Genomic DNA, 24,487 nt, shown 5'->3' with positions numbered 1-24,487 from the left:
GAACTCCTGCATAGTTAATCCTATAATTATACCTTTCTATGTTTGCCATCCTGCCTAAAGCTGTACCCTACCTACCTCATTGCCAGCAGTAGTCCTGCTAAGAAGTGTTATCCATCTTTGTTTTTCAGTTCTGCAGTATCATTCCAATGTCAGCCAGATGAGCACAGCTTCATCCTGGAGAAGTATCTGGAACAAGCACTGCAAGGAAACAGCAACTGCAGTTTCTCACCTGCAGACACACTGTGGACTAATTTGCATTGATAAGACAAGATGAATATGATCCAGAGGCCTGAGAATTTTCTAGCTATATTTTTCTGCTGTGAAGAGCTAGACATTTCTTGGCACGGCTTCGGATACTCCTGGTTAGAGCCCCAAACACTAAGCTACTTGCCTGCCACTACCCTGTTTATAAAGAAGGTAAATTTTTAGATACAAGGAAAACAAAAAAAAAAAACCCAAACCCCGAAGCTGAGAAGTCATAGAATATGACTGATGACGCTTTAAAACACTGGGGTGTCAGACAAATATGCATAGAATGCATTCTGGGAATGACATTTGTTCTGGGCATTCTGGGAATGAAATCCAAAAGACCTGTTTAGCAGTGGTTCCAGGGTTGCCTTCAAAACAGAAGATTTCAGCTAGCTGGAACATCACTTTGGTAAGTTATGCTTAATATTTCTATAGTTTTGTGAGACATTTCTGTGTTAACAACTCTGCTGGTGAATGACTGTAATGCAAGGGGAAATTCTGGCTTTTCAGGGAAAAATTAACTCTGATTTAGAGCAGAAGCCATACGAGGGGTTTGTTCAGAGGCTTCTGCTAGCTGTGCCCCTGCCATGTGCTTGTCAAGATGGGTACTAGCTGTGGGGACTTAGGACAGAGAGTAGTGTATTTGTACGTACTGTATTTGTATTTCTGATTATATTGCATGGCCAGGTGTCCTTCAGTATCTATGGATCAAAGTAGAAGAGTCTGAAAAAATGCTAATAAAAATATTAATATGATAATATTAATAAATCTAACATTATTTGGAACATTGAGCTGAATAAAAGCTTGCTACTGTGATTCAGTGGAAGCTGTACAAAGTGCAGGGGGACTGTTCTTGCTGGTATTCTTGGTAAAAAAACACATTCATGGATTGCTGGAATATGTATATCCTTGGTGGATCAATCACTGTGGAAAAATACCAAGTGCTTTTAAAGAACCTTATCTTACTAGAATGTTTTCCTTCCTCTGCTTCCCACACCTGTGTGGGAAGGTATGTAGGACAACAAAAGCCTAATTATTTTTCTCCCCCCTCTCTTCGCCCAAGTAAAGGACCTTTAAGAAAAATACAGGAAAAAAAATTAAACCCCCAGATCGATGTGAATTCATATACTGGTGCCACAGCAAATGTTCTCTTCCTCTGTGACCTAGTGATTGTGCAAAAGAGCAAGAATAGCATGCCCGAACGACAGAACTGGGAACTACTGGCCTTATAACACAGGCAGTGAGTGCGGAGGGAAAGGAGTTGTAACATTTGCAAATCGGAGATGAGGAAAGCTGATAGCAAAGGAAAACATAATAATAAATCTACTTTAAGAAAAACACTGTGGACTTCTTGCAAACTTCCTAATATATTTTTCAAACTTTGAGAAATGTCTTTTCTATGTGTAAAAGCTTTCCATGGCTAATTTTAATATGCAAGAGCAAATTAATGTGAAAATACTTCAAGGTTAGTTAATGTTGGGCTGTAGTCTCCAAACTATCAATGTAACTGCATGTCATTGAATGTAGGTGCAGCCACTGCAAACGAGGGGGGCTTGATGTTGCCTCTGTGTCCCATTTTGCTGTGTTTTGTCATGTTATCCAGTGAGACAATAATGACATCCTGACAGAAACAAATGCCTGGTTTAGCAAGTACCTAATCTGTAAATAACAGTTTTTGCAAGTTGTTCTCAGACAGTTTGAATAACTGAGTAGTTTCCTAGCCACATAACTGCAATATGAGGAATTCTGGAATTAGTTTTATCCTAAATCACTTCACTGTGATAGATACGTTTTACTTTAAAGGTAATTGACGATAGGTGACTTTAGCTTAGTGATGTAAAATAGGTGATATTTTATTCTTTTAGATTGTAAAGTGTGCATTAATACTTTACTTGCTTTTAAAATTCTGGAGCATCTCCTGTGCAGAACAAGCCGAAGCTACCTCCAGAAACTGAAACATAATAATTTCACTGAGACACTTAGGGAGTATTGTGGCATAATTATCCTATGTGGTGTAACACATAGAAAACATACAAGTTTTCTTGTAAGTTGTGTTTTGTTTTTTTTTATCACTATGCCATATCAGTTATTTTAAGGTTGTGCTTGGAGTCTACCTTTTCTTTTTGGGTTTTTCAGGTGTGCTAACATTATCTCTTAGGGTGGACAGTTACAGGATTGACAAAGCCAGACATGAAAAGCAAGAAATGTCAGAGGCTACTGCATAGTTGCCCCTACTTTCACGGAAACTGAACAAATTAGGGAATGAAATATATCTAACAGTTGTTAATTCGTTTGGTGAGTTGTTTTGGTGAGTGTTATATGGAAATACATCTTGTAAAATATGTATTTTCTGGGTCTTCCCCAGTTTTCCGGGTGATGAAGAACATCATACATAGAACTAAAAGTTTAGAAAACAGAATTTTTTGGACGAATACAATTTAAAATTATATCCCTGCCATAGTTTATACATGTATAAATATATGTTATGTCTGTATAAAATTCTCTAGGTCTTGAGGACCTCTGATTACAATTTTATTTTACTGCTATTTCATACCATTCATTTCTGTTATTAACTTCTACTTGAAAAATGTACTGTGCATTTTTTACCTTTATTTTCATATAAGCCTCACGTGTTGGAGTTTTCTCTGTTTGATTTGTTGAGGTATCTCCAAGGGCACTACCTGGAAATGGTCAATGTGCTCGAGGGAAAAAAAAATGGGCTAAGAAATGTACAACTTCCTGGGAGGGTGTTCCAATAGGCTAAGCTGCTTCTACCATGTGGCATCCATATTAATAGCTGAGGTGCTGTTCAGCTGATTTTAATACACTATTTGGCCTTCCTAACCGAATAAACGATTCTGTGGTAGACATCCCGAAATACATAGGTGGGACAGCCTGAGTGATACATGGCAATAGGGGACATAAAAGCAAATCATGTTTTTTGGCAAGACCATGCAGATTATATGAATGTTTCATGGATAACTGTGCATATATTAAAATGTGTTTTAAATTCACTTGACCCCTTCCTCCTTTAGCAAGTAGTCAATTTAATTAGTATTGCTTGGTCTCATAGATTTCACTGTCAGCAAATGATATTTGTCTGAAGGATTGAGTGGTGCCTTAGTATATTATCTAGAATTTTCTTATGCATAATTTAATTATGATTAGTTCACTGTGATATAAGATGTGTGAAGTCATCAGTCTGTTTTTCTGTTATAAGGTACCTGCTCTGTATCATAGAGGTGACCATATATGTATTTTTGGCTGATATTTTCCCTAAAAATTCAGATTAATTTGTTTGGTGCTTCAGTCCAAAAATATTCCTGCAAAAAAGTTCTGATAATATAAGATACTTTTGACACTTTGAAAACAAAGCTCTTTTGTTCATTAGTTGTTTTTTCTCCAAATATATTTTAATGTTTAGTATTGTTTTACTATTTAAATTTATTCAAATAACTGTTAGAAATATTTATAGTTTGGGGTGAAATTAAATAGTCATTTTCAAAAGAAAAGTTTGTGTAACAGCTTGGTTCACTGAAAAACATCTGTTTGGGTAAACACAAGCTTTTTTATAACAACAACAAAAGAAAACCAAACAAAACCCCACAAATTTTAGAAGTCAGAAACAGTATAAGAGTAGATCGTTGTACCGGTGTGGTTTGTATCTTTCAAGATTTTCCTGAAACCTAGATCAGCTGCCTCAGTGAGTAACACCATGGAATTTCCTATGTCTGCCAATATTTCTTCTGCCTGAATCATGGGCCTGAGCCAGTGAGTGAGAAAGTTAAAATCTTGGATAATTTAAACAAGAACCTGCTTTGCTGTGGTAGCAGGAGCTGTGTTAACAAGCCACAGATGCTGAGTTAATGAGTGTGTTTAATAAGTAGATGGGTGGTAGGAGTGGTTCTGCCTCTGTTCAGGAAGAAGAGGTCCTTAGGAAAGACAGACAGCAACAGGGCTGTGCCTGAGTGTATCGCTGGTATGTGGTATTACTTGGCATGGAGTAATTTACTAGCATGTAAGCTTTTTTTTGAATGTTTCGTTAAAAATCTTATTCCTGTTTGATTTTCATGTTGTAATGAGCGTAGTTTGGAGATTGTTTAGGACACTGAAAAAATAATTCAAAAACTCTAAAACGATTCTCAGTGGAAGAAACAAGGACTGAATTGAACCTAGAGACTGAATGAGCCTTAAAATTGAAACAGTGCATCTAATCTTAATTGAATTTTGTTATCCAGGGAGCTCTGATAAAACAGATTTTAAGAAGAAAACTTGCTGAGGAAAGTAGGGATGGCAGAGTCTCATTTGCTACTGAAAGGGAAGATGTTGAAGTAGGTGCTGTGAAATGTGAAAGCTCCTGCTAACCTTCAGGAGGTCTTCACCCAGGTGATGAGTCTGAAGATGTGACTGGCTACCCAAAATCATTATGTAGGACTTGGGACCTGTAAGAAAGCATCTCTCTTCTTATGACCAGTAGTCTTTACCATGTATTGGTGTGTATGACCGTGGCAGGTATCTGTCCATATAACTAAGAAATGAGTGTGGTTTTGAAATCCGAGTAATATTTCTGGTTCATGTTGGACAGTAAAAGCTTTTTGTTTGGTTTGGTTTGTTTTTTTTAAGTTGTTTTGTCAGAACTCAGAAACATGACGGCACAAATCCAGAAAGTCATTGAATGGGGGTGGTCTCCTGTTCAAATATAAACATCTAGGACTGTAAACTGTTTTTTCTTGGTAGGCTTCATAATGTTCTTTGCCCCCCCCATGTCACCCTGATGACATGGGAAGAAGCTGACTAACTCATGGATGTTTGAAAGTGAGCATGTTCCTCAAGAAAGGCATATATGGAAAAGCTTCTGGTTGTTTTGTTGGGGTTTTTGGGGTTTTTTTGGTTTTGGGATGGGGGCTGGGTTTTGCGTGTGTGTGTATGTTTATTTTTTGATTTTGCTTTCTTACATAAAGGTGTTTTGGGGGTTTTTGTGGTGGTGTTGGGTTTTGGTGTTTTGTGTTTGGGGTTTGGGTTTTTTGTTTTGGTTTGTTTGTTTTTTTTTAAATGGGAGGAAAGAATGAACAACACAGAGGCAGAATAAATGGTTGAAGGAAGACACAACCACATCTTTCAGTAGTAGCGTTGTTTTATGGCCAGGAGAAAATGCAAAATCTATAATCATGGTAATTATTTAAACCGAGAAGGAAGAAATAAATTTTGCCTTAAGAGACAGGGAACTTCTACCAAAGCATTCATATTTTGTAAGCTCTTTAGATTGATGTCACTTTGTAATTTATTTGGCTACCACAAGTGATGAGTGAAGCATGGAATGTTTAGTCTGTATTTCCTGATAAAGTCTTTCCAGGCAGGGAAAGGGCTTTCAGCCATCCAAAGAAGGGATGCAATTTAAAAAACAAACAAACAAAAATAATCAGAACTTGGAAAGTGTTTGCTTTGATTTGTACACTGTAGTTCCAAATAAAAGACAAAGAAAGGCTTTCCTTCTAATATTGCTGCTTTGTCTCTTTCTAGACCAAATAGATTCGTAGAAGAACAGTATTTGTATCAACAGCATGCATTAAATAACCTTTGGAACCGTACTGTTTCATGTTTTGAATGAGGAAATACAGATTGGATTCCTTGACTGTGTTTTAACTAAACTCTTGATGTGGCAAAATGCATAGTTAGTTACCTGTTTGCTAGTTTCTTCTTAATTCATAATTGGACAATACTGCCATTATATTTATGCTGTTGCAAGGCACCAAATACTTTTTCACAATAATTATTAGATTCAGGAGATTCACCTGACTAAATTAAATAGTGTAGAACAGTATATGGCTCTGATAGACTGAAAACTAAACAGATTAAAACTGGCTGAGCCTCCCACATGTCTATCCTAAGAACATGCCTTTAGATGAAAAATAATTTTCTGTTTACTTCAAGACTATATGACAGCTTCTCTCAGATTATATAAAACCACTACTGCAAAATTCATATTCCGCTGTGGAAGGAGAAGTCATCTGAATGGGTGCTTAGAAAGAAGCACAGAGATTAAAAGATTTGGGATACCATCTCTGTAAACTATAATTTAGAGAGCTGCAAGCTGTGTTCTGTAATCAGTGAAATTATAGGCACACAATTACTGTTTTCTTTATTAAAGCTTATATTTCAGTGTACTGTTGCAAATCCATCTTGTTCTCCAAATAATATCAACAACTCATTGGTACTCATGAGGACAGAATTCAAATTCAGTACTGTCGAGGTCTCATGGCAGGTTTGTCTGGAAAGACATGAGGACAGGAGCCTTGCAGCGTGAGAGTATGCTGTATGCTGGCAAGTGCACAGAACCAGCTGAAAAGTCACAGAAAAAGTGGGACAGTGATGAAATCCCATTATAATGTCTAGTGGCTATGCATTCAAACCATCAGGGTAGAATGTGCAGATACAGTTATTCTTCAATTCGGCTGCAGGCATGCATCTCTGTCCAGGTCTGCCTGAAGTGGTTGAATATATTTGTTTTCATAGCACAGGTGGGGAAAGTGCTTTAATCTGCTGTAATCAGTGCCAGCTTTATTAGCTCAAACAATCTTCAGTGGTGCACTATAAGAACTATGTGGAGAAAAAAGTTATTGGACCTTGCTGATCATCACAGCCCTCTGCTGCCTCTTCAAAATTGCCCGCAAGTCTTGGTATGGTTGTGCTCCATAATAGGTTTCCACCAAAGTAAACTTTGCAGACACAGGGACTTTAACTTGTTCAATAAACTGGCTGACCTAACCCAAAGTAAATTAAAAAGTTATTCTGCTACAAACTGGAAGCAAGTATCTTTGCTCCAGATACACCTGAAAGAGCAGTTCTGTTCACAACCTGAGGAACCATATTCCTAAGAAAACTTCTTGGAGGTCAAAATCTGTGTAGTTCAAGCCTTAATATCCAGCACAAAGTATCCCTCAGACTTCTCGCAGAAGAAAGTCACTCTAGGTGACGCTAAATAATATACTACCTTTGAGGGAACTTAGCAAAATGAGACAGGTTTTGTAATCATTGTCACAGGCATTCCTTCAGTATTGGTTAAGAGATAAGGTCTGAGGCACTTCTGGAAATTCGTTACAAGATGTCCTGAGTTGAGCAACCAATAAACAAGACACTTAAGGTTAATGAATGCTTCTAAATGCTGGTGGTTTGTATCTTCCGGAAAGACGGCAATGCCAGCCAAAGACTGAGGCAGCTCCAGGATGCCTGGCATGCACAGCATATGTAGTATTTCCTAAGAATGATGCACACCAGCAACTTGGACTAATGCTGCTTTTACCAAATGCCTGTGTGGTTCGATTTTGTTAGCTGCAGTCTTTTAGAAATGCTTTTGAAATCCTGATCTACAGGAGTCAGTTAGTGCTTTCAATTTCTTCCGCATACATTAGTCACTAGATTGTTACTTTAAATTTCCAAACAGGCGGCTTGCATTCATATGCAAACTAAATTAGGGGCTGAGGCATGAGAACATACCACTTCTTTTTGCATTGAACTTTCAGGCCTGAGAAATCCTAATGTGCACAAGAATATCTCGGAAGTGCTCCTAACTGCACCCGCTGGGAGAATGGTTAATCGGAGATTCAATCAGCAATAAGTTCTTCTGCTATCAGCCTTGGCTTTAGAAGACTTATTTTAACAGGCTGGTGGCAGAGTTCCAAGGGTAGTTAAAATTTAAGAGATATATATATATAAAAATATAAAAAATATGCTACAGGTTTAAGGAATCCTAGAAAAAATCCCAATAAGTTTACCAGTTTTATTGTCATTCTGCCCTCCAACTCCAAATAACCATTTTCTCTTTAGAAAAATGTGCTTCTGTTATGATGCAAATGAAATAGATGTTTGCAGTGTTAGATAGTACTTATCAGTTGGCATACAGTGGGGAGCTTCTAGCTTTTGAATGGCAGCAGTAACAATACTTAGTGTTGCATCAAACTGCTCACTGAAGGACTGTTATAAATGCAGAGTTTGAAATAAAGGGAAGAAGGAAATGCAGATGTGAGTTAAAAAAATGGATAGGTTTGCTGCCCTGTCAAGTTTTTCATTCCTGAGTAGGAATGGCTTGGTTTTGCAAAACATCAACTTGAAAAGTACACATTTAGGCAAGTTTTGAGATTTTGAATGTATTGATCAAATGCTAGAGTCTGTTAATTTGTTCCTGGTTTTGCAAGGGTATATTGATTTCTTTGGAAAGTATGTTTATGTTTAGATATTGTATTGTCATGTTCCGTCAAAAGTTATCTGTTACTCTTATCTGTACTTAATTTTACTTGCAGTTGGCAGGTTGGTGTTTCTAAATAGGCTGGAGGATGATCTAAATGAGGCTCCCAGAAGCAATTAATTCGGACTGTTCACCTTAACTATGCAAACAGCCTGATCCCAACTGTCCTGTATCCTAGAATTTAGATGTGTTTCTCTACAGTGCCCCTTGGTTTTTTAAGGCTAAGCACAGCCAATGTGAATGAAACCTGGTTGACATTTCATTTCAAAACAATGCATTTCTCAAGTTCTCATTTTCTGCTTTGAAATAAGTTTCTATTTTTTTTCTCATCTTCTTTCACAAAATTTTTCAGATGATAATATTTACAAGAGTACAATCCGGACTTGTTAAATTATATTCTTGATTGGTGTCAGAGGCATTTTAAAAGATTAGTGTGTCACTCATGGTGGTTGCTTTCTGGTCACGGCAAACATCTGTGCTTTGGTTGTGTGCTTGTGGAATCTTGTTTGTTTTATGCTGGGTCTGGAGGACATTCCCAAGAGCAAGCAGAAGTGTTGAAAGGTGAGACTGTGGCCTTAATTTAATGTCCTCCTCAAGCCATGTCCTTAAAAATGGTTCTCAAGCTTTTTTGTTTTGTTCCTTGGTTTGGTTGTTTCCTTCTCGCCAGCATTTCTTTTGCTCCTTGGTGGGTTTTTCTTTAGCTGTAGCTTACTTTCTATTTGTCTTGTTCCTAATCAAGTACCGTCTTTTGTATTTGACTTTATGAAACTGGTCTCAGCTACTCTGTAGCATATGAAGAATGCAAACATTCCCATTCCCTACATGTAAAATTCTGTGCACAGGTTGGCATCAAATGCACAGGAGAGTCATCGAATAACTGACTCTGTTGTGTATATGTGTAACAATCTAGAAGCATATGCATATAATATGATCTTTGGCTGCCTGCTTTTGTCAGAATGGAGATGATTCAAGCTTGTTCCATTGTGACCATTTTTAGGTAGAGAGGCAGATAGAATGACTTTTTCTACAAACAGCATTAGAAAATGTGCTCAATTCTAGTGGTATCAAAGGTTCTTGTATCTTTTTCTCTCCAGATAAAACAGTTTGAGGAATGGAGAAAATGCTACACTATTAGAGATTTAATCTTGAGATAACTTAGTTACAATATGTAATTTATCCATGAGTGAAAAATCATTTCAATCCAGCAGAAAATGGTGAAAAAAAGAATCATTGAGAGCTGAAACTAAACTGATTCAGGTTGGATGCTAAATATAAAATATATAAGGGGGAGTGGGTTATTAAACGTTGGAAGATGCAGCTGAAGCTCTGGGGTGTGGTGGATTCTCCATTGATATTTCACATACAAGTTATTTGGCTCAGTGCAGGAATAACTGGATGAGATTTAATGGTCTGTGGTATAGGCAAAGTCAGCATGTATGATCTAATGGTTTCTTCTGGCTTTAAATTCTGTGAATGAGAGTTGTAAAAAATGTATAGCTTCAAGTCCCTGTATATCAAAATAAGGTAACTTTCTATTCTGTGTTTGGTTCACATTCAAAACGGCTTTTGGTTTGTTTTTTTTTTATCCCTCTCCTACAGGGGCAGCACTGCTCTCAGATTTATGTATCTGTAAGATGTGTATTAAACACAGAAGCAGCCCGAGGTCAGTAGCTTTTGATATTTCTTTTAGGCCCTGATGGTCTACAGGAGGCGTCTGAGACCTTAATAGACTTAACAGGCTTGACCCAAGCATGAAATGTAACTTCTGGCACCAAAGGCTTGTTAGCCAGTGGATCATATAGTTATAAACCTTTTTGTTCACTGCTTCTTAACCCATCTGTGGCATAAGAGGAGTTTGTGGTTTTTATCCCCAATACGGTCCCTGTATTATCAGAAGGCCTGAAATTAATACATATATTTACAAATATGGATGAAGCCTTGGTATATTAAATTAGAATCATGCAGCTTATAAGGGTGGCTGATCCTTCTCCATTCTTTGCATCAAGGAACCAATCAGGAAAGTTAAAATGGAAATACACCCTTTTTTGCTAGACAGCATGTTGTTTGTCACTAAAAGTTAAAACAGTGGCTCAAGAGATGTCATCACTCATTAAAACTGCTGTGAATTGTTTTTAAGTTTCTCCTCTTGTTTTAGCCTACTTTGAGGTTAGAAAAGGCAGGGTATAAAATAACGTTCATATTGCTACGTTTTAACAGCACTTTCTCATGCGTTAGCATGGCTTACTTGTTAGCTTACTAGAAACAGGCATTACTCTATTATTATGGCTCTATTGCTGTACTTATGATAATATAGTTAATGTGAACACACTATTCTGAATTATGAATTCTGAACCCTTCCTAAAGGGAAACTTGTCAGTATTAGTAATTTGGTATGTATGATTATGCCCATTTCATGATGAAAGTAAGTTTTGCTGTGTGATAAGTTTACTATATCTTTTGTTGGACATCTTCATCATTTCGCTACAGATACTTTGTCCAAACAAAACATGGGGAACTATTCTAATTTGTCTGGGGTTTCCAGGTACTTATTCGGAGTTCGATGTACCATGATTTGTTGGAGCTAATGGAAGGAGGCAGGAAAGCAGCAGTGCAATTGTCTAATGCATCCTAGGTAGTTTAATTTTGATGTGCATATGCTACATCATTAAATATTAGAATCAGACATCTGAGCCTGGGAAATCCTGTAGGAAACTGAATTCTGAGATTAATTCTTCTGCAGAGTGTAGGTGGGGGGGTTATTGTATATCTGTACTGAGCACAGGAGGGAGATATTAGGATGTTAATGATGCTCTGAAGATGCTCACCACATTCATTCTGCAGAGGAGCTCTGATTTTCTGCTGGTTTGCTACTTTGATCTGTGAGCCTTGGACTAAAAGGCAAGAGTTTTGCATGCAGATGTAAACTGAGTTAGGGTTATATTCAAGTTAACTTTACAATGGAGGCATATTGTAAATATCTTTTTATGACTTCTAATCAAAAGAAAAAACCTAATTACATATACTGTCAGACTGGGAGAATGAACTTCTACTTTATCCCACTGCACAGTTTCCCAAAGGGTTACTTTTTGTCTTGGGAAGTAGATAGTATAATCTGCTGAGAGATAAAAATTATAATGATAGGATTTTGCTAGGGACACTAGAGAATCTGGCTTATGAATTAATGTCATGTAAGCAACTATATGGTGGTATTTATTTCTGGAATAAGTATCAGGTCTTGGTTTAACCTAGTAATCTGGAGAGAAAATTCTTCCTACATACTTACCAAATTCTTGAGAAATCAAATGACCCCTAAGAGGATGGTCTTTAGCCACTCTTAGGTTTTAGGTATGTTTTATGCTTCTAACTTTCTCACACTGAATGGAATAGACACGCTGACAAAATAATTGGTAGTAATTGTTGTACCGGTGTCAGTTTTAATAAACTGTTCGAGCAGAAAATATTTTACAAATCCAGCCATTTCCTGTGTGTCACCGGAAAAAACTTCCACATCCTTCAGTACCTGGATCTTAAAGCTTGTATTTTTCTTTCATGCTATATTTTTTTTCTTGTTAATAATAGAGCTGTCATTTCTAATAAAATATGAAACAACCATCCAGGGAAATAACACTGGTGAGATATAGAGCAGGCTGAAACACTAGACTGAGTGAACACAAATGCTCAATAGCTCAGAATATAATTCTGTCATTAAACTGAACCTGTAGAGGGACTAGGACTGGTGAAAGCATTTCACTGGGGTGAAAATGCTTTGCGCTTAGGAGACTGATTCAGCTTCAGTTGAGACTGTTCAGGTCACTGGAGTCAGATCAGGTTCTGAGAGTTGAAGGAGGTCCTGCAGTGAAGGAAGAAGTGCTGTCAACAGTCAGGCAGACTGACTGGAGGGAGAGCATATAGAAACATGCACCAAAGATGCATCAGCCTCTCTGCCAAAAGATTCCCTTTATTTGTCACCCACCTTATTGAAGAAAAGGATGTCAAGTCCAATCAGAAAATTTGCACACAAAGGGATCACAGGTAGCTCAACAGATCTTTTTTATTTTTATATTAGTAACTAGGATCCAAGGGAACAGGAACAGTGCAGTACAGAGAACCCAGTCTTCCTGCTCTGCTTGAAATGGATGTGGCCTGTGTAGGAAAGATTTCCTTTGCCTGTGGATCCGGGGGCTGAGTTTTCTCTCTCTTTCAGCACTCCTTAGTAAGGTTTGTCCAGTAACTCAAGATATACACTGTCGGTCACTTGGCAAATTGTTTCTTCTCACTGTGTTTGTTTCCTCCATTCCAAAAATGGAAATGCATATGTTTCTTTTCTATCTTTACAAAACACTGTGACAGTTCTGGAGGGACAGTGCATTAGGATACTTCAGTATCACTGTTATTGTAAAAAACATTGTTTCTTTGTCCCCAAATTTGGAAGACAAGTATTTTTGGGGGGTATTCCAAGTGGATAAGAAAAGTAAAACTGCCTGTTTAAATGATAATTATGTGCTTCTCATCCTCCAAATAACAACTAAAATGTCTGTGTTTTTCTCACCGAGCAGTCTGGTTGGCTAATGGACGATGTCTATTTGCAGTTAAAGCTATTGCAATGTTGACAATTAAGCATATACGTGCAACAGGGTAATCAGTATGAATACGGTTTTATCACCAATGTTAATTATCTAATATTTTCCAGCTTACAATAATGTGAAAATTCCTTAGGCATAAATGGAAATGAACCCATCAGTTACAATTTTTCTCAAGATAATAGCTGACAGAACATTTGCTGCCCCACAAAAAATGGAAGCAAGAGAAAAATTAACAAAATTAACAACTTAGTTGTTCAGGCTCTATAGTATATAAATGTAGTCATATATTACATGATGTGCATTCTCATTTCCTCATGGGGGGAAATTTCCAAGCCAGTGACTGGAATTACTCATACAAATCTTTCTTTGCAAGAGGTTTGTATGTGCAGCCATTTCTAAAATTTCTAAAGAAAACACTTTTAAAAGCAGCAGAACAAACCCTGGTCTTGTGTGTAGGTTGTGAATGAGAGCAGAATTGATCTAAAAGCTATTGTTTACTTTAATAATTCTCAGAAATGCACTACATCAGTGCCTGGGAGACTCTGTGCTGCTTTATGTAGAAACAAGGCCAATACTCTCTGGCATGTCTCCTTTATATTCCTGAACAACTTGCCCTTTTCATTTTATTTTTCATCAGCTGAAGACTAATCTCAGTTACGATCATTCCAATCAGACATTCTCAAATGACCTTTAAATACTGAGGAGAGCTGCTGAAGATTATTTGTTAACCTCCATCCTCCAAACTTGAATAAGCATCCTAAGTTAACAGGGAGTGAGAGAAACCATGAATAAGCAACAATTTTCAGGAAGATTAATCTTGGCAGTTTTACAAGCCTTGTCATCAATTTTCATTTTGAAATTTATCTTCAAATGAAAACTGGAAGAAGCCAAATTACTCTCAAAAAAAAAAAAAAAAAAAAGAAAAAAAATGTTTGGTAGTAGCAAAGACTTTTGCATTTCAAAAACTGGGGGACACAGCTATGGGCTTGCTGAGATCCAAAGGGAAGTGCAGGAATATATACGCTGTATTGCATGATATAAATATTTGGATTTTAGTTTTCTGTCCATAGCCAATCTTCCTTAAGTATTTAGGTTTTTGAGCAAACTGCAGGAAATGGGCTTACTGTCAACAAAAGCCCCAGGCAGTGAGCTTTTTATGCTCCTGAAACTCATTTTAGGGACCTATACCACAGGTATAGGTCTTGCATTCACTGTGTGCTACAAGTTGAAATATCTTAAATGTCTGAAATATGTTCCTTCAGTTGCAGAAGAGGATTAAGATTACACCAAGTTTGTGTCAGAAGAAAAGTAAGCTGCTTCCTCTCGGTCTTCTGTGATAATCCACATGTCAGGTCTAGCTCCATTAATGACTGATGTAGAAATTCCAGGGCCCTTCTGTGTATTTATAGAACAAAGAGATAGTTATTAAATCTGATACCTGAAATAAAGTAAGTTAAAGCTACTCTCAGCTATTGACCAGCAATGCCAACTGTTGATATAGGTCATTGTACCACTCTTTTGCATGTGACCAAACTAAAACAGAAAGCACGTTAGCAATTATATATTCTCTGGCTTCCTTCGGCTTTCAAGCTCATGAAACTTGTTGGACTGTGTTCTCTGCCTTGTAGGTGAAGGGGCTCAGGTTTATTGAAATGTTTCTTTATACTGACCTTGTACTTTAAAAAATAATATGAGTTCCTATTTTTTTGTGCTCAACATAGAGATCTTTATCTGTGCCCTATTTTTCTCCAACTGATTTTTGTATAACAGTCAGTACTGAACTAAAAGAAATGTGTAACTCTTTCTTCTCTAAGCAAGCTAATCAACTTGCTAGAGATCTTCACTTACGTAACTTGAAGCCCATTTAAGCTCTAGGGGACTAGGATTTCAAAGTAGTCAATGTTCAGTTTGTAAGCACGGCAACTTCTCACCCACTTGCCACAGTAGTAACATGCTAGACATCTGTACATTTTCAGCATCGCCACAAAATAAAAATGGAGGTGGGATTGAAGGAATTATGCTATTATTAATCATTACATTCATGTTTGTAAATTGTGGGTGGTGAGCCCCTGCACACTAGAAGGGCACGGGCTTTTATGCATTCTGCCACCAATCCTGGTCTCTGGAAGATAATGTATTATCTTCACCAAAGGAATACCAGCATGTGCTAAAGCTCACTAAGGAAATCTCATTTCCTTGCCACGGAAATGGATGCTGCTGCTTAACACAGTTTGAAGATCCTAACTTTAATGGAGATTCTGTCAGTGTGTTATGGAACTGCATGGCTTTGGCAGAGCTCTGGTGCTAAGGTTGCCTGACACGTGGAAATGGAGATTTGATAAAGGCATTCCTTGCAGTGTCTCTCATCATAAAGCTTGATTGTTTTAATTCCTTTAATCAAAAGTTTTAATCAGGTCATCATGTGGCCACACTGTGGCTGTAATTGCATCTATGGATATATGTGCAACACATCAAAAATCTTGCAACAAAACAATTTAAAACCTTTCTTTTCATTGAGAAGTATTTTTCTAGCTTTCTGCCATTACACAATTGGATGTAATTGCTTGTCAGTAGGAATCTGCTTGGGAAACATAGCTCCAGGATTCTAGGGAAAGAGAGAGGAAAAAATTACAGCTTGCATTAAGCATAGAAAACCAGCAAGTCAGGCAGAACTCTAACTTAAAAATGTTACAAACTTCCAAATGAATATGCTAATGGCCTACGTGTGATATATTGTGGCTTTAATTACATTGTGTGATAAAAAACCTGTATATTGTGTTTATAATTTTTTTTATACTAACAACAAACAGGAATTCTTTCTCTTAAAGTCTACACCTTAACAGTCAGGCATTTCTGCATGTTCCACAAGATTGTGTTCCGTTTTCTCCCACATTGAATACAATTGTACTTTTATATATGTAATAATTAGGTTTGTTAGACACTTTTAAGTGTCTGCCAAAACTAAATATTGCCTTCCAAGAATGGAATGTTTTGGCCCATAATCTTTTTCCTTTCCCTTACCTCATTCTACATAATATAAAGAAAATTCAGAATAGTCTTTCTAATATTTATTCCATTTTCTGTTGAAAAATAAAAACAGGGAAGAACAATATTCCCAAACTTGTTTCTGCTATAAAACAGTATTAACAGTTTAGCTGAAACACAACACCCTCTAAGACTGAGTAAAATTCTCATTTAAAAATGTAATGTAAATTGAGTCATCTATTGGACATGAAACAGCCTTAATAATCTGGTTGATGTTCCTCTAAATACAGGATTATTCCCCACAGAAAGTTTTCTTGTGTTTTATGCATCCTACCTTTAAATACCTCAGACAGTGGACCACACTTCCCTTGGAGACTAATTTACAGGCTTAAATATTTAGTTAAAAAGTCAGTTGTGGTTATGAATTATTCTTAGTATTACTTGTACTGTGATAAGCAATAGGGTTTGTTGTGCTAGTCAATGTTAAAAAATATAACAAAGAGATAGTCCTTTGTTTCCCTGAGACAAGTGGTCTCTGTAAATCATCGGCTTTTTTCAGTGTTTGGACTGATGGTCGGAAACAGAAGTGCTACACTGGAAAGACCACATCAGACTCGGTGTGGGTCTGTCTTGCTATTGTGAGTGGAGAAGCTCTGCCTTCTCTGTTGTATCAGGTGCTGCCTGCAGCTGTTGCTTCAGTTTGTCACACCAACTTTGCCACATGATAAAGTTACAGTTGGGTAGGTCTGTGCTACTGTATGCAAGCCTTTCAGGTTTCTGCCACTGTTTTGAATTGTTTTCTCCACAGTATATGGAAATGTCTTTTTCTAGTCTCTCTCATTTCTTTTCAGGGTAACATGTCCATGGCTACTAAGTCAAAGGTATATTTCCAGCTAATTTCTTGCTTCTATTGCTTTGGAAGCTGCATGACTTGTATCACAGGTATTAGTGATCAAAAATATTCCTTGAATCTTTAAAAAAAAAAAATAAAAAATCAGAACTATCTGTGCATTTGAGCAGTGCCAGGTACATTATAGCACCATTTCTGGTTGCGGCTTCTGGGCAATGATGATGTAAAAATTTACTTTGCATAGTACTAAGCAAAATTATTAAGCTTGGAGAGGTTCTGATTTCCATCACAGTGTCACTTGGATAATTATAGGACATGATGGCAAAATGAAGGTAAATAACTATGGTTTGTATTGATAATTTAGTATGATTTTACCAAGGTAAATAATAAACCATTAGTGTTACAAAGTGAGTTGCAGTTTTTATCAGAAACCATGAAGTTCAAAGGAATTTAATCCCTGTTGATTTCTTTGTAGGTAGGTTGACATTTTTTCTGTACAGAGATCTGTCCCTAGAAGTGCAGAATTTTTCATTAAATCAGGGTAAAAATGCTGAACAAAAGTCATTTGGACTGTATTCTTTGAGAAGCAGTTCCTTAATCTCTTTTTGAGTTTTCAGCTCATGTTTTAGTCAGCAAAACAAATACACTGCTCAATGTTGTAGGCAATGATAACACCAGGGTAAATACAGGAAATGCTTTTATTAATATGATATAAGCATTTAATTGCCTTCCTTGTACTTTAATCTTATCTTTACACATTGAAGCAGTGCATGTTGTACATTTCTGATCCTCAAAGGACAGCTTTTCATATGGCATTGTAGAATAAGACATTATCACCAGAAACCTGACAGGCCTGTTGCTTGTCAGCCGAGGGGCTGGAAAGTTTGTTATAATTATGAAGGAGATGTACAAAAGATCATGGTTTGCAAAAGGCAATGCCGAACACAGTTTATAATTAAAGAGAAGGGGTAAAGTGAAGATGTACCATAAATGCTGGGTTCCTATGAGAAATGAAGTGTCAGAATTCAGTAAGCCCCAAAGCAGAGAGTTCAGTCTCCAGATGATACATTTACAATCAGGTTAAAATTAAAGAAACAAAGCTTTGAATTCTGAGTGATAAAAGGACTACAATTAAGAAGCTTAATCCCACATTTTAGGAGCCATATTTATGATAAACCAATTATCTAGAGCAACAGTTCTTGTGGTGGTCAACTTAAATTTTTCAGATTAGAACCACATCTCTGTACTTGTACATGTAAAGGACCATAAACTGAACTAAGAAGGGAAGCTTGGGTTTTTTTACTAGCTATTTTAGTTTCCTCTCTTAAGGCAGGTGATGTAACGCCAGAGCCCCTTCTCTGTTCCAGTTCTAGATTAGTTTTTTCTTGTTTAAATGTGGATAGCTAGGATTGCAGGCAGTTTAGATTTCACATCTAGTTTCACTCATGCTTAGAATGTTACTCTAAATCTTTTTCTCTTTATATATTGGGAATATATGTCCTAATATATTTTAGAACTACACTTGCATTTTTTTTTGTGGTAGCAATGTAGCACCATACTAATGCCTGAATTTCAAATATCTTTGTGAAAGCTTAGTGAGAGCCTTCCATAATTACAGAATCCATTCCTTTAACACAGAATCTGCTCACGCTTCTTGTCACTCATATGATCTATTTCCATAAATATAGCTAGCATTTATTCCATTTTTCCTTTATTTATTTTTACTACTTCTATTCCTTCTTTTAAAATGTGCTATAAAGCACTTTATGCCATAGAGAACCCAGAAAAAGACATGAAAGGAGTAAATTATCACTCTGCCGTTAGGCTGTACAGCTTGCCTTGGGATGTGCTGCTATTTAGACTGCTGAAGCCAAGAAGCCAGGATACATTGCTGTACCCCTGTATAAACTCTCTAAGACTGTTTCAATCTGCATGGCAAATGGTAATAGAGTAGGTAACGTGATTATAGCTACATGCATAAGTCCAGAATTAATATGCCATTATGCAGAAAAATGGTTAAGTAACTAAATAATTTTTCCCTCTCTCCTTCAAACTTTAATGAAGCAAAATACAAGTATGAGTTTCAGATACTGTGAGCATATTTCTTTCAAAACCCAATGCCTTTCCCAATCCTCTAAGCACCATTTTGCGGTCTGTCTTAGAAATGCTGTACTAGGTAGCTAAAAAATATTTGAATAGAATGTGCATTATGTATGTCCTTGGCTCTTTATGCATAAATTTCTTCCAAAGGCAGAACTGTATAGTACATTTGTTTTAACTAAAATCTGCTACAGACCAATATCCTAAGTTTAGACAACTGACAGTATATTTTGCCTGTAACTAATTCATTTGACGTAACAATAGACTTATATTGTCTCAGTACAGGAGCATGTCAGAGAAATTTCTACAAGGCTTCTGATGTGTGAAGCTAAATTACAGAGTGAATCTTGTCTGATCCTTTTGCTGTTTTTAACAAACAGTTAAGAATAGGGATCTCCTTTTCCGTCTTGAATTTCTCAAGGATTATAGGCTTTGAAAGCAAATATGATCAAGTGCACAGATATCCTTTAAATATTATGCAGTTTCTTTGCAGCTTTTGAAGCTGGCAATGAATTTCCTCATGTCATTTGTAAGACCAACAATTTATCCATATATTTTGGACTATTATCTAAATGGTGTTTACATTAATTTTTGCCAGCAGATCTGCAACTGAACTCCCATTAACTTTTGTAAAAGCAAATGATACGAAAAAATGCAATTTTAGTACCATATAGTCATATTTCATTTCAACTTTCTCAAGGCCAGGAGCCGTATTTCTTCTTTTGGAGTTTCACATGAACATGGTACTGTTGCTTTTAGTGGAATCACTTCTGATATACAGTGGTTGAAACCAGGCTTTAGGGTAGAATAATTGACTTGGTAACAATCTAAAACAATAAGCATCTGCTCTGGTCCTTTCTGTGTAGATTTATATATATAAGGGTGAGTGCTTGGGAAAGGTGAAGACAATATTAATATTATTGTGTGTGTTTTTTCTATATGCCTTCTGCTTGGTTTTTGAACTTGAGGGGTCCATTGGGAAATTTAAGAACTCTTATCAATTACTCTAATAATAAATTCGTCAAGACACAGCTCTCGTAATACTTCGTTCTTAGTTTTGATTCAATTATTTTGACGTTACTGAAATGAGCCTAGAAATGCCTCTCCACTGGGGAATACAAAGGCAAAAAGAACAACATAATAAAGAAGTCATGAAGAAAGCTTTGTGAAGAACCAAGTGATTCAAGAAACAGACAGGTGGAATGTTTCTTATTTCCTGCTGTCCCATCTCAATATACTTCAGCAAGTGAACCGTATTTTACCATTAACGTCTTCCGTACAACTACAGCGGTTTTGCTCTGATCAGTGATCCTTTGCCTTCAAGGATTTTAAAGAGGGGGTGGGGGAAAGAAAAGCTAAGGATTTCTACAGGGACAAATAACCTTAAAAAAAAAAAAAAAAAAAAGGTAGCTTAGAGGATTACTGGAAAGGCCTGTCTGCTTTTATCTGCTTTTGATGCTATTTGGTGGAATGTAAAGAAATTATACTGGAATGAAATAGGAGTGATATAAATATTAAGAGAATATGTATATGTTTAGTCACTTCTGTATGTAGGACTGAAAAGCTTTGTAACTTTTCACATTATTAATACAATTAAATTGTATTATTGCAGTTGTTAAGTGTCAGTTCCTTGTATTCTGTCTTCTGCTTTACATCACAGCCTTAGTTCAGATCCTGAATACCTTAATTTAACAGACAGATGACACTTATGTGGGAATTAGTCTGCATAATGAAATGCTTGCCTGTACTTGTTCTATCTCAGTGGAGAAGTCTGATGCTGTTGCTGATGACCTGAATGACTTCATGGATGTTTAGACCACTTTCCAATTTTATTGCGCATGGTCCTTTACATCTTCCTCCTCTTTGAGGAAGCAAAATCTCTGCTCTAGCTCATCTGCATTTCCCACCTTTAGATTGTTGCCTGATAAAAGGGTGTGGTGGTACTCAATTATCATATGATGATACTGTAATTGTGTCATGGGCTTTTATTATGTTAGTGTCTGATTTGCAGGCAGTAGTTTCATTTTGGATTATTTATCCTATGTTTTCAATTGTCTGATGTTGACTTTATTAGTTCTGATAAATAGTGCTGGACTGCTTTGGGCAAAGCTACTGCACTGCTCACTTTACTGGAAATGTTATCTTTCCTGAAGTGAGAAATTCTGCTAGCATGGGATTTTCAGTTTGGCAATATTTTACCAGGATTCCTGAGAATCTCACAGTATGGTCCATGCTGCTTTTCTCTGGCTGTAGGTTAGAGGAAGTCTGGAAATCTTGGTGTTGTCTAGTTTCTGCTTGAATGCCTTCTCTTGTTTACGGACAGCTGATCTGCCCTGAGCACACCCTTCAGATCTGCCATCCACTTTGGTGGGAGTACACACAGCAAAGCTGTTCCTGTTGTGAGATCAGCTAACCCTGTGGTTTACCTGTGCTGCAAGTGTGTGATCATGTCCTAGGTTCACAGGTTTCACTGAACCTATGCCGAATAGTGCATGAGTGTGAGTTTATGTCTAGGGTGTCTCGAGTGATTTTATAAACAATATTTTTAGGTTCTAATGTGCTTTGAAGTGCACAATCTCACGTATTATGTAAGGCTTAGACACTTGCTGGATCCTGTAAAGTGTTAATCTGTATGGGAGAAAAGAGAACTCTTCTCAGGTTTGATGTTCTACTTAGAGTATCTAATATAGTTGATTTATACCTGCAGATAAATGATTTCTTTATCAGCATACTTACATTTTTCAAGTGAAATGAGACTATATGGGTGAAGACTTAAGCTTTGCCACTAGCCTGACTGTACCTCTACATTTAAGTTGGTCAGGGAAGAGTTATGTTTGAAAAAACAACAGCTTTAATTGGAAAGATGATACTGTCAGGATTCTCTAGCATAGTAAAAATCATAAAATAAAGGATAAAACTATGTCCATGGTAAAAAATGCTTCCAATCACAAACCTGTTATGTATAGCTCAGTATAGTTTGGCACTGTCAGTGTTTTGGTGTAGTGTGCACTGAAGCTCTTGGAGATAAAATTCTTTATTCTTTCTCTTTTCCCTGCATGTCATCTCCATATCAGGTTAAGGTTCAAAGACAGCCCTGGGGACCCTGCATTGTGGCTGTGTGTACATAGAGCTGACCTATTGATAAACAGGAGGCTCTGGTGCTTAGATGCGCCAGTCTGTGGTTGTAAAAATATTTGCTCAGAAGTGGAAATGAAAACAATACATGGAGCTTTTATTTCTTTTGGGACTTGCTTCTTGTCTTCTTTTGGAAAACTCCATTAAAAGCTTTTCTTCCATGGAGTTTACTGATGATGCAGTGGATAAGTCAGATGAGAGTGTGCATCTAACGACTGAGAAAAAATTATTCTGGCTGACAGCTGAGAATTGTTAGAGTGATAGTGAGCTATGGTTAGTGTCATGGCAAACCTATAGATCATCTGCAGCAAATGCAAATCAATTCACCTAGGGAGCTGTTATTTCTTCACACAACCATTGCAAGAGGTGCAGTTTGCTATTCACTAGTATGTAGTGTATGAAGATAACAGAAATCACTACCAATGGATACGAGTGATCTGCTTTTCAGATCAGCAAAACCCTTTGCATTTCCTACTCGATATAAAGAGTAGGTACCCAATGGCTCTGTAGTTGAAACCATTAAAACTTCATTCTAGTCATGTTCTGCAGTATTACATCAGTGTCTTTAAGTGAGTGAACGTAGTTATGTATTTTAGACTTGGTCAATTTCTGGCAAAGTAGCTTAATTCCAAATAATTTTCTATTCATTACTATTATTAATTTAATAATGTGTTATTTTTAAAATTAAATACAAGTAAATATTTTGACATGTAGAAGCTGTTGGAATTTTTAAAATTCCTCTGGGAAAGTGCCACTTTCCTCAAATCAATTCCTGATGGGGTAGTTTGCTGCTAAGTGCTAATGGTTCTAGACATGTCTACGCAACTGTTCTTCATTTTCCTCAAGATAAGTAGAGCTCCTTTCTTCAAGGAGGACACACTGGAAGTAAATGACATGTCTCTTGTGTCTTGTGTGAATCTATCAAGCTGGTTCTATTGGGTTGTTCTAATTTTGTAGATAATGTCTGACCCACTGGTGTGTAAGATCTAGATAAGAAAATTTGAGACCCATTCCTCTGATTTGCACTCTCAATTGCTCTCTTCCTCCCTGTTGTACTTGAAAATATTAGAATGTTACAGAATCAGAAAGATCAATTTCTTGACGGATGCATAATTATTTTATGCAGGGTAGTCATGTATATATACGTTGTAACTTTTTTCTTACCATCTTGCTTCTCACAGCCTTCTCACAATGATTTTGACAAAGAAAGTAATTGCAGATAACACTAAAGAATCTATAAATCATTTCAAAGCCAAATCTTGTTACAAACGAGCTTGTAAGAAATCAGGAGCTTTGTAGATTATTTCTACAAGAAATGTCCTTAGATGTTTGGCGTAATGACTTGTTTCCAATGAACCATTACTTGTGCCTCTGGAGTTCCCATACAGGAAATTAAGCATTACATTTAAAGTGCTAATTTTTTTTCATTTTCCACCTGCAATCTGAATAGCAATTTTCAAAGTTTACTTCCAGTGAGAATGGAGACATAGGTTAAAATAGGAAGAGTTAAAATTAGTACAACTAGGGGTCATAACTCAGCAGTAATTGGGAGTGGTTGGAGCTGAAGCAGAGACAGTTGTTAGGACTGAATCCTGCTGCCTAAAAATAAAGAAAAATTATTTGAGAAGAAGTTTTCTGCAAAGGTAAGATTTGAAACTCCTTCAGTCCAGCTCAGAGGCCACTTTGCAGTACACTAACCTATGGATGACTCTTTAATCAGTGAGGAGGAATTGATAAGAGTCAGGCTGGAAACTGGGTGCTTTGCTGTGTTCTACTGCATCTTGGGCTTGGATCTTGGTGTTTGCTTTCTGTCTGCTCTCAAGTTATCTCAGGAACAAGAGGGCAGCAGGGCTGTGCTGCATCAGTTGATCTAGGAGCAGCAGCCTTCTCCGGGCTGTTTTGTTTACTGGGAGGGTACAGGAACTTGATCTTGTGTTATGTCCTGAATGTACCAAACTGGTGGAAGTCTAGAAGTGTTAAACCTGTGTGTGGAAGTGCTTCAGTGGAAGAAATGTCGGGAGCAGGCCTGAGTGGTAGAACAGGGCTATAGTTTATGACTGAGCCTGCTGCTTGAAAACGCTTTCATTGCTTTATAAGTAGATTTATCAAAAGTAATAACTTTAGGATCTGGCTTATTATCTTTTTTCACCTGAGATTTCTTCCGTTGTTATCACTCAACCAGTTATTCTTGCAGTAACACAGTTCTGTATAAATTAATTTAGGGTTTTTGCTTGTTTGTTTCTTATAATGCTTTTGTGCCTTAACTGCTATATTAATAAGAGAGTTTACTGACCCTGTACCAAAAAAGTTGCGTCTTATTAAAGTTCTTGAAGACTTGTGTAC

The 24,487-nt window shown here is 36.9% G+C and overlaps 1 protein-coding gene across 1 annotated transcript in view; it reads left to right on the top strand.

Annotated features, from left to right (window-relative positions):
• Positions 1–504: 504 nt before the first annotated feature.
• SEMA6D (semaphorin 6D) overlaps positions 505–24,487 on the top strand; it is a 564,219-nt gene continuing 540,236 nt past the window's right edge. Inside the window, exon 1 of the mRNA XM_030498697.1 lies at positions 505–658. The gene's annotated coding sequence lies outside the window, so the exon portion shown is untranslated. The remainder of the gene's footprint in view (positions 659–24,487) is intronic.

This window comes from Strigops habroptila, chromosome 9 (assembly GCF_004027225.2).
Source record: "Strigops habroptila isolate Jane chromosome 9, bStrHab1.2.pri, whole genome shotgun sequence".
NCBI lineage: Eukaryota > Metazoa > Chordata > Aves > Psittaciformes > Psittacidae > Strigops > Strigops habroptila.
Note: the sequence above shows the minus strand (reverse complement) of the source record. Positions and strands in the feature narration are given on the sequence as shown.